Here is a 14,886-nt window from a genome sequence, read left to right as displayed (position 1 = left end):
TCTGGCACGGATGGGGAAGCAAATCGGCTGTGCCCTGGAGCTATTTAGGGAAATCAGGGAAAAAATGAATATGGATGGCCAGACAGGGATTTGAACCGTCGTCTTCCCAAATGCGAGTCTACTGTGATAACCACTGCGCCACCTAGCCCAGCGATGAAAGTACACTACTTGGCCATTAAAATTGCTACACCAAAAAGAATTTCAGATGATAAACGGCTATTCACTGGACAAATATTTTATACTAGAACTGACATGTGATTAAATTTTCACGCAATTTGGGTGCATAGATCCTGAGGAATCAGTACTCAGAAGGACCACCTCTGGCCGGAATAACGGCCTTGATTCGCCTGGGCATTGAGTCAAACAGAGATTGGATGGCGTGTACAGGTACAGCTGCCCATGCAACTTCAACACGATACCACAGTTCATCAAGAGTAGTGACTGCCGTATTGTGACGAGCCAGTTGCTCGGCCACCATTGATCAGACGTTTCCAATTGGTCAGAGATCTAGAGAATGTGCTGACCAGGGCAGCAGTCGAGCATTTTCTGTATCAAGAAAGGCCCGTACAGGACCTGCAACATGCGGTCGTGCATTATCCTGCTGAAATGTAGGGTTTCGCAGGGATCGAATGAAAGGTAGAGCCACGGGTCGAAACATCTCAAATGTAACGTCCACTGTTCAAAGTGCCGTCAATGCGAACAAGAGGTGATGCGCCAGTATGGCGATGACGAATACACACTTCCAATGTGCGTTCACTGCGATGTCGCCAAACACAGATGCGACCATCACGATGCTGTAAACAGAACCTTTATTCATCCGAAAAAATAACGTTTTGCCATTCGTGCACCCAGGTTCGTCGTCGAGTACACCATCGCAGGCGCTCCTGTCTGTGATGCAGCGTCAAGAGTAACCGCAGCCACGGTCTCCGAGCTGATAGTCCGTGCTGCTACAAACGCCGTCGAACTGTTCGTGGCGATGGTTGTCTTGCGAACGTGCCCATCTGTTGACCCAGGGATCGAGACGTGGCTGCACGATCCGTTACAGCCATGCGGATAAGATGCCTGTCATCTCGACTGCTAGTGATACGAGGCCATTGGGATCCAACACGGCGTTCCGTGTTACCCTCCTGAACCCACCGCTTCCATATTCTGCTAACAGTCGTCGGATCTCGAGCTACGCGAGCAGCAATGTCGCGATACGATAAACCGCAATCGCGATAGGCTACAATACGACCTTTATCAAAGTCGGAAACGTCATGGTGCGCATTTCTTCTCCTTACGAGGCATCACAACAGCGTTTCACCAGGCAACGCCGGTCAACTGCTGTTTGCGTATTGGAAAGTTTCCTCATGTGAGCGTGTTGTAGGTGTCGCCACCGGCGCCAACCTTGTGTGAATGCTCTGAAAAGCTAATCATTTGCATATCACAGCATCTTATTCCTGTCGATTAAATTTCGCGTCCGTAGCACGTCATCTTCGTGGTGTAGCAATTTTAATGGCCAGTAGTGTATATATATAATACGAGATTTGTAATGTTGTGCCGCTGAATGTTGCTGGTGATGGAGGGAGGGGAGGTGGATGTTAGCGAAGGAAGGAAGGAGGGAGATTGGGTCTCACGTCCCGTCGACATCGAGGTTATCAGAGACCGAGCGCAAGCTCTGAATGTGTCGCGGAAGGGGAAGCAAATCGGGTGTGCACTGGAGCGATTTAGCGAAATCAGGGGACACGGATTTCAACCGTCGTCCTCCCAAATGTGAATCCAGTGTGATAACCACTGCGCCACCTCGCTCAGTGATGGAAGTAAAAAAGAGGGAGCATCATTTTTCAGTTTTCGCTTGTGGCGGCTAAACACCCAGCAAAGGTCCTGACATGTCGATAGATAAACGCCCCGAAGAAAACATCAACTCATCCAGTTCACTACACCTCTGACACAAAAGCAGAGAATAAACCAAATTTTCTGGCATTACAAATGAAACAGGCACGAAATGTCGATATGCAAAAGGAATGCAAGCGTCTGTTCAGACATCCACTACAGAAATAATCTAATTGTATAGATTTACTGGAAGCATTGAATAACGCTATACAACCCATCTGTGACCAGTGATACCAAAAGCCAGTATGGCGGCCATGGAGTTTTAAATCGCGCGTATTTCAACAACACGACATAGGTGTGCGAACTATGTCTGAGCAGCCGTCTTCGATTGTTTGCAGATGACGCTGTCGTTTATCGACTAATAGAGTCATCAGAAGATCAAAACAAACTGAAAAACGATTTAGAGAAGATGTCTGAATGGTGCGAAAAGTGGCAGTTGACCCTAAATAACGGAAAGCGTGAGGTCATCCACATGAGTGCTAAAAGAAACTCGTTTAACTTCGATTACACGATAAATCAGTCTTATCTAAAAGCCGTAAATTCAACTAAATACCTACGTATTACAATTACGAACAACTTAAATTGGAAGGAACACACAGAAAATGTTGTGGGGAAGGCTAACCAAAGACTGCGTTTTATTGGCAGGACCCTTAGAAAATGTAACTGACGTACTCAGGAGCTTACACTACGTTTGTCCGTCCTCTTTTAGAATACTGCTGCGCTGTGTGGCATCCTTACCAGATAGGACTGACGGAGTACATCGAAAAAGTTCAAAGAAAGGCAGCACGTTTTGTATTTTCGCGAAATATGGGAGAGAGTGTCACAGAAATGATACAGGATTTGGGCTGGAAATCATTAAAACAAAGGCGTTTTTCGTTACGACGGGATCTTCTCACGAAATTCCAATCACCAACTTTCTCCTCCGAATGCGAAAATATTTTGTTGGCACCGACCTACATAGGGAGGAACGATCACCACGATAAAATAAGGAAAATCAGAGCTCTTACGGAAAGATATAGGTGTTCATTCTCTCCGCGCGCTATACGAGATTGGAATAACAGAGAAATGTGAAGGTGGCTCGATGAACCCTCTGCCAGGCACTTGAATGTGATTTGCAGAGTATCCATGTAGATGTAGATCAACTATGAGGCTTTGGCTGGCGATATTCTTGTTATTAACAATTTCAAAGTATCCAGAATGAGATTTTTCACTCTGCAGCAGAGTGTGCGCTGACATGAAACTTCCTGGCAGATTAAAACTGTGTGCACGACCGAGACTCGAACTCGGGACCTTTGCGTCTGGCAGAAGTAAAGCTGTGAGGACCGGGCGTGAGTCGTGCTTCGGAAGCTCAGATGGTAGAGCACTTGCCCGCGAAGGCAAAGGTCCCGAGTTCGAGTCTCGGTCGTGCACACAGTTTTAATCTGCCAGGAAGTTTCAATTTTAAAGTATATGAAAAATCTGAAAAGGTCAAACCACCATAGGAAATAGATGTTTTCGTCGGGGCGTATATATAAGTACGGAATGCACGAATGTGTATACACATAAATAAAATAGTTACGGCTCAGTCGCTGGCTTCACCAACTCACAACCAAGCTATGACCCGCCTCATAGAGACCTCACGCAACGCTACATTCGTCATCCCTGTCATGAGCAAGAGGTGAAAGGTGTACATTTTGTGTTAAGTGCATGTGCATCGAACATTAAATTCTAAATTTAAAACACTTCCTGCGTAGATACCCAAAACAGTAGGACGAGATACCCAACACAAAGTTCCTTACATCAGTTTCAAACTCCAGGATATTATGTACGCAGCATTTAATATCCTCTAGCAGGTTGTTTAATGCAGGTTTACCTACGTCTGACTCCTTTCAGTCTGTTATCACAATCTCCAACTGTGGTGTTGCTGATGAAAGCAGAGAGGTAATATGGCTTTCAACACACGCGAATGACTTGGGTATTATAAACGTGGACACTGTTCCTAACACAGGCTGTATACACGGACAAGGGAAAAAAATTCCGGATTTCCCGGTTAAAAATACAGTTTCTCCCGCGTGAAAACACACTTTTTCCATAGAATGACAGCAGATTTTCCCCCCATAATTGTAAAATTTATCAATCCCTTGAATGGTTATGTTTTTATATACGGGAGTAGAATTTCCCGGCACTTTAGAAAACGAAACTCAGGGGAAACAAATTTTTTGGAAAGATCTTTGATGGGCAGCAACATGTACGCTGCATATTATCGTATTACGAAAGTATACATTCGAATTCCACCAAAAACCGCAGGTTATTTTCCGAATCATTGAAATCGAGACTGCGATGCGCCTTTGCAAGCCATAGCTCCTGTCATGTGACCTCGCCAGCCGATGACAGCAGATATTCAGACCATAGGAGACGTGATGTACTCAGCCAATAGCAACATCACATTTAAGCAGCACGAATACACAAGCAGGGAAAGTTAATGTTTTAAATTAATATACGCAGTGTTGCTACCAGAAAAGCAAAGCTTTCACATACTTCAAGAGAAGCTAAGCTTTCATATATAACGTTGATTTTTTTTGCGAGTGTTACACCTTAGGATATATCACACAAATGTGCCAGAAGCCGGCCGGGATGGCCGAACGGTTCTAGGCGCTACAGTCTGGAACCGCGCGACCGCTACGGTCGCAGGCTCGAATCCTGATTAGGGCATGGATGTGTGTGATGTCCTTAGGTTAGTTGGGTTTAAGTAGTTCTAAGTTCTAGGGGACTGATGACCTCAGAAGTTAAGTCCCATAATGCTCAGAGCCATTTTTTTGTGCCAGCAAAATTTTTAGCCGAATCCAGTGACTTATCCTCAAAGTGTTCTACAAATTAGTTACCAGAGAGGAGACAGTGCATCCTGTAATACTACATCAATTTGCTCTAAATGGCTCGTCACCAAAGAGTTAATTTTTAAATGAGAGTCAAACGCTCTGTGATTTAAGAAATTCATCATACACTCCTGGAAATGGAAAAAAGAACACATTGACACCGGTGTGTCAGACCCACCATACTTGCTCCGGACACTGCGAGAGGGCTGTACAAGCAATGATCACACGCACGGCACAGCGGACACACCAGGTACCGCGGTGTTGGCCGTCGAATGGCGCTAGCTGCGCAGCATTTGTGCACCGCCGCCGTCAGTGTCAGCCAGTTTGCCGTGGCATACGGAGCTCCATCGCAGTCTTTAACACTGGTAGCATGCCGCGACAGCGTGGACGTGAACCGTATGTGCAGTTGACGGACTTTGAGCGAGGGCGTATAGTGGGCATGCGGGAGGCCGGGTGGACGTACCGCCGAATTGCTCAACACGTGGGGCGTGAGGTCTCCACAGTACATCGATGTTGTCGCCAGTGGTCGGCGGAAGGTGCACGTGCCCGTCGACCTGGGACCGGACCGCAGCGACGCACGGATGCACGCCAAGACCGTAGGATCCTACGCAGTGCCGTAGGGGACCGCACCGCCACTTCCCAGCAAATTAGGGACACTGTTGCTCCTGGGGTATCGGCGAGGACCATTCGCAACCGTCTCCATGAAGCTGGGCTACGGTCCCGCACACCGTTAGGCCGTCTTCCGCTCACGCCCCAACATCGTGCAACCCGCCTCCAGTGGTGTCGCGACAGGCGTGAATGGAGGGACGAATGGAGACGTGTCGTCTTCAGCGATGAGAGTCGCTTCTGCCTCGGTGCCAATGATGGTCGTATGCGTGTTTGGCGCCGTGCAGGTGAGCGCCACAATCAGGACTGCATACGACCGAGGCACACAGGGCCAACACCCGGCATCATGGTGTGGGGAGCGATCTCCTACACTGGCCGTACACCACTGGTGATCGTCGAGGGGACACTGAATAGTGCACGGTACATCCAAACCGTCATCGAACCCATCGTTCTACCATTCCTAGACCGGCAAGGGAACTTGCTGTTCCAACAGGACAATGCACGTCCGCATGTATCCCGTGCCACCCAACGTGCTCTAGAAGGTGTAAGTTAACTACCCTGGCCAGCAAGATCTCCGGATCTGTCCCCCATTGAGTTATGTTTGGGACTGGATGAAGCGTCGTCTCACGCGGTCTGCACGTCCAGCACGAACGCTGGTCCAACTGAGGCGCCAGGTGGAAATGGCATGGCAAGCCGTTCCACAGGACTACATCCAGCATCTCTACGATCGTCTCCATGGGAGAATAGCAGCCTGCATTGCTGCGAAAGGTGGATATACACTGTGCTAGTGCCGACATTGTGCATGCTCTGTTGCCTGTGTCTATGTGCCTGTGGTTCTGTCAGTGTGATCATGTGATGTATCTGACCCCAGGAATGTGTCAATAAAGTTTCCCCTTCCTGGGACAATGAATTCACGGTGTTCTTATTTCAATTTCCAGGAGTGTACATTCTCGCACATAGTCCAGCTTGCGTAAAAGGAAATTTACTTTTAAAGTAGCTCTTTTCACACCACCATTCGCTATATTTTCGCACGACATGTTAGAAACAGGTTCGTTCCAGCAGTTGTCAGAGAGCGCCAAATAACAGGCGACACCGCGCTTGCGCAGCTACCATAACGCAGGTAGCCCGGATGTGCGTAAGTGTAAAACACTAAAAGATCTTACATTGTGTCAACAAAGAAGCAAGACATCATCAGAGGATACTTCAAGAGCATCGGAATTTCGTGAACCATACTAAAATGTGCACATTTAAACTGCATACTTAAAATGCACATTCGTATGTCCAGATTCCCAATGAAGTAGGCCTGGACCTGATACTAAGCTCTTCAGTGTGGTTTTCGGGGTGTAAATTTCCTTGGAGTACCAGTACTGTATTGTATCATGTTTGGTTCTTTATTATGGCACAATGCCATAATGTGCTTGAAGATGAAAACGTGCACTTGAAATGCAGCGAGCAGTTGAAACTAGGCAATAGTGTGGAATTAAACACTTCGTTTCAAATACATTGACTGTCTCAGCGGCAAAGATCAATAAAAGCCAAATTTCTTTAGCAAACCGACAAAAATAACTTCATTGTTCTGCAAGGCGATTAATGCTTGACTGTCAGAAAGGTGAAAATAAAAATAAAATCTCACACTAATAACATATTTTAGCCTTGCGTAATTATGTGAATGTATTTTAATTCACTCGATAGCTCCCGGCCACAGAAATCCGTTTCCTTTTCATTTGACGCGAGAGCACTAAACGAAGAAAAAAACAGCAAAATCACTAAATGTAAACACGGGTCACGTGGAGACTACACACTTCCCACTAATGCGTTCCTTTCAGATTACGCTGATAACAACAGCTCCCTACTTAGCAGTCATATACAACCGCTCGCTCACCGATAGATCTGTACCTACAGATTGGATAATTGCGCAGGTCGCACCAGTGTTTAAGAAGGGTAATAGGAGTAATCCATCGAACTACAGACCTATATCATTGACGTCGGTTTGCTGTAGGGTTTTGGAGCATATACTGTATTCAATCATTATGAATCACCTCTAAGGGAACGATCTATTGATACGTAATCAGCACGGTTTCAGAAAACATCGTTCTTGTGCAACGCAGCTATTAGCTCTTTATTCGCACGAACTAATGGCCACTATCGACAGGAGAAGTCGATTCCGTATTTCTAGATTTCCGGAAAGCTTTTGACTACAAGCGACTTCTAATCAAGCTGCGGGCCTACGGGGTATCGTCTCAGTTGTGCGACTGGATTCGTGATTTCCTGTCAGGAAGATCGCAGTTCGTAGTAATAGACGGCAAATCGTCGAGTAAAACTGAAGTGATATCAGGTGTTCCCCAGGGAAGCGTCCTGGGACCTCTGCTGTTCCTGATCTATATAAATGACCTGGGTGACAATCTGAGCAGTTCTCTTAGGTTGTTCGCAGATGATGCTGTAATTTACCGTCTAGTAAGGTCATCCGAAGACCAGTATCAGTTGCAAAGCGATTTAGAAAAGATTGCTGTATGGTGTGGCAGGTGGCAGTTCACGGTAAATAACGAAAAGTGTGAGGTGATCCACACGAGTTCCAAAAGAAATCCGTTGGAATTCGATTACTCGATAAATAGTACAATTCTCGAGGCTGTCAATTCAACTAAGTACCTGGGTGTTAAAATTACGAACAACTTCAGTTGGAAAGACCACATAGATAATATTGCGGGGAAGGCGAGCCAAAGGTTGCGTTTCATTGGCAGGACACTTTGAAAATGCAACAAGTCCACTAAAGAGACAGCTTACACTACACTCGTTCGTCCTCTGTTAGAATATTGCTGCGCGGTGTGGGATCCTTACCAGGTGGGATTGACGGAGGACATCGAAAGGGTGCAAAAAAGGGCAGCTCGTTTTGTATTATCACGTAATAGGGGAGAGAGTGTGGCAGATATGATACGCGAGTTGGGATGGAAGTCATTCAAGCAAAGACGTTTTTCGTCGCGGCGAGATTTATTTACGAAATTTCAGTCACCAACTTTGTCTTCCGAATGCGAAAATATTTTGTTGAGCCCAACCTACATAGGTAGGAATGATCATCAAAATAAAATAAGAGAAATCAGAGCTCGAACAGAAAGGTTTAGGTGTTCGTTTTTCCCGCGCGCTGGTCGGGAGTGGAATGGTAGGGAGACAGTGTGATTGTCGTTCGATGAACCCTCTGCCAAGCACTTAAATGTGAATTGCAGAGTAATGTAGATGTAGATGTAGACTGCTGTGCGGACCGGCTCCGTATCTACGATATTTCCGCACCTGGGCGACAGTAGATGGTGCCCCTCCCCATCGAGGGTTTGTGATAGGATGTCAAAAATTTAAAAAATCGGATTTTCAAAAATATGTTCATTTGTACCGCACACCTTTCTGAAGAGTGACACACAAAGCAAATGTGCTCGAGGAAATGTAAGGCATGTTATTTGGTCTTAAGTGTGCCAAAGTGCAGTGCCAAGCCTCTTCACACAGCACGTCACTGTATTTCGCTCTGTGTAATTGAAAAAACGCGTATATCTTGTAATGGGTGCCATCGAACTATATTCAGGACAGTGGAAATTAAAATGTCCTGTAGTGTCTCTCCTGCTCCCAGACGGTCAGTTTGACATCCTCCACCTCTTTTTTTTTAAAAATAATAAAAAAACCGCAAATATTAGTTGTGGGATTATTTGTAATCGGGAGAGCAAGAGCTCAGAAAATATGCGCTCTTTATTGACTATTAGGCCATCATTTTCTCTTTTGCTTGGCATAAAATGGCGTGCTTCCCTTTCTGCGAAAGAATCTATTACCTCAAAAAAGTTCGTCAAACATTTTCCTACACGAAAAATCGAAATGTGTAATACTACAAAAGCTGTTAATACAAATAGTACCCAAGACTGGTGTGGTTTCTCGAACTGATTACGTCTATTTTGTCACTGTCTGGTAGATAAAAGCAAGTAGGCTTTCTAATACAGCAGCAATTGTAACACACATCAAATAAACCAGGCTGTTTTGGCACAAATGGTCATTTTTATAACACGACAGTATATAATTCACGAAGTGCCAATATCAAATGCCTATTACGCTTACTGCAAGCGAAGAGATTTATGTTAGTTTCACATTTCATTCATACGCTCCAGTTTCTCAAGCTTGAGATGGGAACGTATTAGCACGAAATTTTTATAAATTTGTAATCGTCATACTCTTCCATAATTTGTGTGATGTCCCTGTTTCTTCTCCTTCCTCATTTTAAAAAACAATCTTGTCACCACTAATTCCGGAACCATTCCTGCCACTGTCGAAACTTATTCGCCGGTTAACTTCACTAACCTTGCCAGAATCACCGGTTTAGTTATCGCGCGATTATCTTCAGGTTAGGCGTTTTTACATGTCCGTACAACGCGTCTTCCGCGCTACTTCCAGAGTAGAACTTAATCGAGTGCAACTGGCCCTTACAAGTGTAGCGATCTGACCAAAAATTTTCTGTCAAAATTTCATTTTCTTTTATACACCGAGGAGATAATACGTAATCTTTCTTACCTGTTATTACGGTTAGTCGTTATTTCCACTCTGGTAATCTGGATCTATGGCTTTCGCTAGTAATTATAACAGCGCCGGTCATTCGCAAACCCAAACAACCACATAAACAAGCAGCAGTTGGCATTAACCTGTTCGGCTGTATTCTGCTCAGCTCGTATAGCCTCATCCCCTTTAGCCTGCAGGGAACTTTATTTCTAAATGAGACGAGGATTCCCCTGACATAGGCATCACGTACACTATGCACGCATTCAAAAATCAACTTACGATTCATTCAGAAATCAGCTTAGAATGTGTTCAAAAACCAACAGGGATGCGTTTCAAAATCATATGAGTAATCGATAGACCAATGTGCGCTGAATGCTAGGCGCTTTGTGAAACAAGGTTTCTTCCTCAAGAATATGAATTCCCCCCTCCCCTGCTTGGTGCGACTGCTTACACAGCCAACAACATTTCTGTAGCCAGGAGCGGGAAAAGGTACTACTCATCCGCGACTCAACTGCGCATGCGCAGAGGAGCCCGCTCGTAACAGCTAAAACGAATCTAAATGTAAACAACTGTGACGTCACGCTCATCGGACACAATTTGTTGTTATGAAGCACTGCATAGTTGCCCTAAAGCATTAGCACGTTTTGCCGTTGGCAGACGCTTGTATGAGCCCTGTTTTGTTGCTGTATATGGCGCATTTCCTTTGCAATTTAAGCTTTATTTTCGTTTCTTTTTTTTCCTAGTTCATGTTTATTGCTGCAGAATTATTCTGCAGTAGCGGAATACAGTAATATCTTTTGTTAGAGTATCGGTTCTTACCAGTCAAAATTAAAAAATTAACTGAGAACTAAAACAATGAAAAAATCCCCAAAATTCTAAAAAATTCCTCGATTTTTCTCGGTTTTCTCCCGGATGAGAAAATTCCAGGGTTTTTCCCGGATCGTATACGCCCTGTAATAATAACGCGGAAGCAACAGTAGTAAGTAAGACAGCACAAATAAGTAACAAATACAGCTTCAGAGCGAACACCAACGGAAAACGAAACAAGGAAATTAAACCACCTTCGTCACCTAATTTCAAAGCAGATAAACGACACAAACTGCCAACTGTAAAATATCAAAATTCGAATCAAACTATAATTGACACGAGGAATGGTACAAATGATATAACACGGCCGAGGCCACATACTAGCGAGTACATAAAACACGGTGTAAAAAGCTTCATAAACAATTTTAGGATGTTTATAGGAAATCCTTTTTTATGTGACAAAGTTACACCACTAGAGGTGCACGAAAGTTTTGACGCTAATGATGTTCAGAGACGGTGATCTAACTACCGTGTCACAGTACTCTGTAGTGAATCCCGTTTCATAGACGTTGCTCGAAAATATCCTCCGTTTACACTAAATGGCAACTGGCATCTACATAGTATTGAGTGTCCGACACGCTCAAAACAACCTGCGTGTTTTGCGAACAATGGATGCAGACAAAACAATCAGCCTGCTCTTGTGGGATTTCGCTCTAAAATTTTGTATTCGTGGGTTCCAGCAGAATACAGACCAAGCAGGCCATCACAGAATAAAGGAAGGAAACGTCAGATACATATGTCGACAATGATGACGCTGAACGTATGGGTTCTATTGCTACTTCCGTATATCAGTGTACGTGGGTCAGAAGTCGAGAAAGGCAACACAACACATGCTCTCAACTTTTAGAGGCACTGAAGTGTGCTACAATTAACACTCCGCACCTGCAGACCGCCCAACAGCACACAGCAACGGTACTGTGACACTGAAACATCTCATTCCAAAGTACAGTAACAGTCATTACGTAAGGGGTGAAGCAATTAAAAGAAGCCGCCTCCCCTTTAAATGCGAATACAATATTTCGACTTCTGAAACAGAATAAACAGTTTCAACAATGGCCAGTTTTATGCAATAATCGATTGTCTGTCTATAGTTTTAAAAATGGCAATGTATATTCCAATGGCACACTGCAACATCAAGCACGTAGTTGCTCAAACATAACAGAGAATTGAAAGGAACAAATGCAGATTTGACAATAATACTTCCAACAAAAACACAGAGTGAGTTTCCATTACAAAGAATCATCGGACTAAATATCAGGCTAGTAAGTAATTACATTTTTTCAGAAAGGTGTCTGTACCAAAGCATTTTTTGTCTAATCCATTAATTCGTAAATCAGTGAACTAGGACATCTTCAACTTTTGTAGTCCTGTCTTCCTCAGTTGCGTGTAACATTACGGTATATTGATAATTTTTTACTTATAGACCGTCTGACAGCAACTGAATAAAACAACTTTAGTGCCATACGCGTTTCGCCTTTATTTTCTGCAAGGCATCATCAGTGGCCTGGAATATGTACATATGTTAGCTATTTTATTTACATTTTTGTCACTGTGCCTATAGGTTATAAACAGTTCTGGTGGTTGGTATTTCCTATTAAGTAGTAATGTTTTGAACTGTACTTACAGGTTGCGCGGACAATTTCCTACATATTACGCTCCTATTGCATTTTTGGTGTTGTTCTTCTTCTTATGAACGCCAATTTGCGGTTTTTTCCCCCATTCCACAACACTATGCACTGAACACTTGTTTTAAAGCAATGTTTTGGTTTCTGTTTGTCGACTGTCAAATGTTTTTGCCAAAGATCGAATGTTATTGCCAAACTTATGAGTAACTATACAGACGGTCCATAAGTAAAAATTATTAATATACAGTGAACTAGGCTCTGAGCCAGACACAAACGCGTGTGAAGGTTACACACAAAAGCAATTTTGACAATAATGCTTCCAGCAAAAGCACATAGTGCGTTTCCATTACAAAGAATGGCACTTGTGCAGTTTAGAGGAGATATGCGCTGATCACGAGGAAAGCACCTATTGATCACGAGAAAAGTACCTATTTTTGAAGGAAACGCGTATTTCTGAAGATATAAGCAAGACGAGAGCTGCTTCGTCAGGAGAAAGTATCATCGAGGTCATACAGTGCGGGAGCAATGGGTCTTTGGTGGTTATGACGTTGAGGCAAAGCAAAGCTTTATGGTTGCTGTGCCACGACGTGATGCTACCAGTTTGCTGCCAATTTTGCAACAGCGTGTTTTGCCTGGAACCACAGTAGCTTCCGATTAGTGGCAAGCTTACAAAATGGTTCAAATGGCTCTGAGCACTATGGGACTCAACTGCTGAGGTCATTAGTCCTCTAGAACTTAGAACTAGTTAAACCTAACTAACCTAAGGACATCACAAACATCCATGCCCGAGGCAGGATTCGAACCTGCGACCGTAGCGGTCTTGCGGTCCCAGACTGCAGCGCCTTTAACCGCACGGCCACTTCGGCCGGCGGCAAGCTTACAACACCATAGGTAATTTGGGCTACAATCATCTGACTGTTAATCATTTGCTTTATTTTGTCAATCCCTTTACAAAGGCAACCACAAATCACGTGGAGTGAGTCTGGCAAAAAGCTAAAGAATAGAATAAAAGGCGTTTCGGAACTCACCGTGCTATGCTGAATAGCTATATCTGTGCAAAATAAACAAATATGATTTTTTGAGAAAATTTTGTTATTAGTTCCATCTTTTTTGCAAAAAAAAAAAGTTTTTGAAATACCATGCATCAGATATGACTGTAACACACAATTTTTGAAATAAAAGCTCTCGTCTTGCTTATATCTTTAGAAATACGCTTTTCCTTCAAAAATAGGTACCTTTCTCGTGATCAATACGTGCTTTCCTCGTGATCAGCGCATGTACCCACTATACTGCATAAGTGCCGAATGATCGAACTAAATATCAGGCTAGTAAGTAACTACATTTTTGAAGTAAGGCATCTCTACCAAAGCAATTATTGCCTAGTCCGTTAATTCGCAAATTACTAACTAGGCTCTGAGCGACACACAAACGCGTGTGGAGGCTACACACATGCACAGCTGACTTACCGCCGTCTGTTTTGTGAAGTGCTTCCGCAGTTCGACGCGCGATGTTATTACACTGCCTGCAGACATGCCGGTAACAAACTGCGGCGCAGAACAGCTGGCGCTGCAGTGCTGCCGCCAAGCGGCCGAACCGGGACTCGCAGACAACTGCGAAACGGCTATGAGCTCTGCACTGCGAACGCATGCAACAATAAATGGTACTGAGATGACAAAAGACACGGGCCAGCGGTATGTACATATACATCGCGTACACGACGTATAAAAGTGAAGTGCATCGGCAGAGCTCTCGCGTTTCATGCGAAAATATTCCCGACGTCATAATTACCGCTCGACGGGAAGTAACTGACTTTGAACGCGGAATGACAGTTGCAGCTAGACGCAGGCGACATTCCGTATGGGAAATCATTTTTTTTTTGTCATCAGTCTACTGACTGGTTTGATGCAGCCCGCCACAAATTCCTTTCCTGTGCTAATCTCTTCATCTCAGAGTAGCACTTGCAACCTAAGTCCTCAATTATTTGCTTGACGTATTCCAATCTCTGTCTTCCTCTAAAGTTTTTGCCCTCTACAGCTCCCTCTAGTACCATGGAAGTCATTCCCTCATGTCGTAGCAGATGTCCTATCATCCTATCCCTTCTCCTTATCAGTGTTTTCCACATATTCCTTTCCTCTACGATTCTGCATAGAACCTCCTCATTCCTTACCTTATCAGTCCACCTAATTTTCAACATTCGTCTATAGCACCACATCTCAAATGCTTCGATTCTCTTCTGTTCCGGTTTTCCCACAGTCCATGTTTCACTACCATACAATGCTGTACTCCAGACGTACATCCTCAGAAATTTCTTCCTCAAATTAAGGTCGGTATTTGATATTAGTAGACTTCTCTTGGCCAGAAATGCCTTTTTTGCCGTAGCGAGTCTGCTTTTGATGTCCTCCTTGCTCCGTCCGTCATTAGGGAAATCAATATTCCGCGATCCATAGAGTCAAGAGTGGGCTGTGACATTATTTCAGGCATTCCCTTTCAACACGGACAACGAAGTAGGCGATGGCCTGCACGTAACTAACGAGAGCAGCTGC

The 14,886-nt window shown here is 44.2% G+C and overlaps 1 protein-coding gene across 1 annotated transcript in view; it reads right to left on the bottom strand.

Moving 5' to 3' along the window:
• The window catches only part of LOC126213044 (ankyrin-1-like), a 109,533-nt gene extending 95,631 nt beyond the window's left edge, over nt 1-13,902 (bottom strand). The window contains exon 1 of the mRNA XM_049940616.1: nt 13,810-13,902. The gene's annotated coding sequence lies outside the window, so the exon portion shown is untranslated. The remainder of the gene's footprint in view (nt 1-13,809) is intronic.
• Nucleotides 13,903-14,886: the final 984 nt, after the last annotated feature.

The sequence above is a fragment of the Schistocerca nitens genome, chromosome 11 (genome assembly GCF_023898315.1).
Source record: "Schistocerca nitens isolate TAMUIC-IGC-003100 chromosome 11, iqSchNite1.1, whole genome shotgun sequence".
Taxonomy (NCBI): domain Eukaryota; kingdom Metazoa; phylum Arthropoda; class Insecta; order Orthoptera; family Acrididae; genus Schistocerca; species Schistocerca nitens.
Note: the sequence above shows the minus strand (reverse complement) of the source record. Positions and strands in the feature narration are given on the sequence as shown.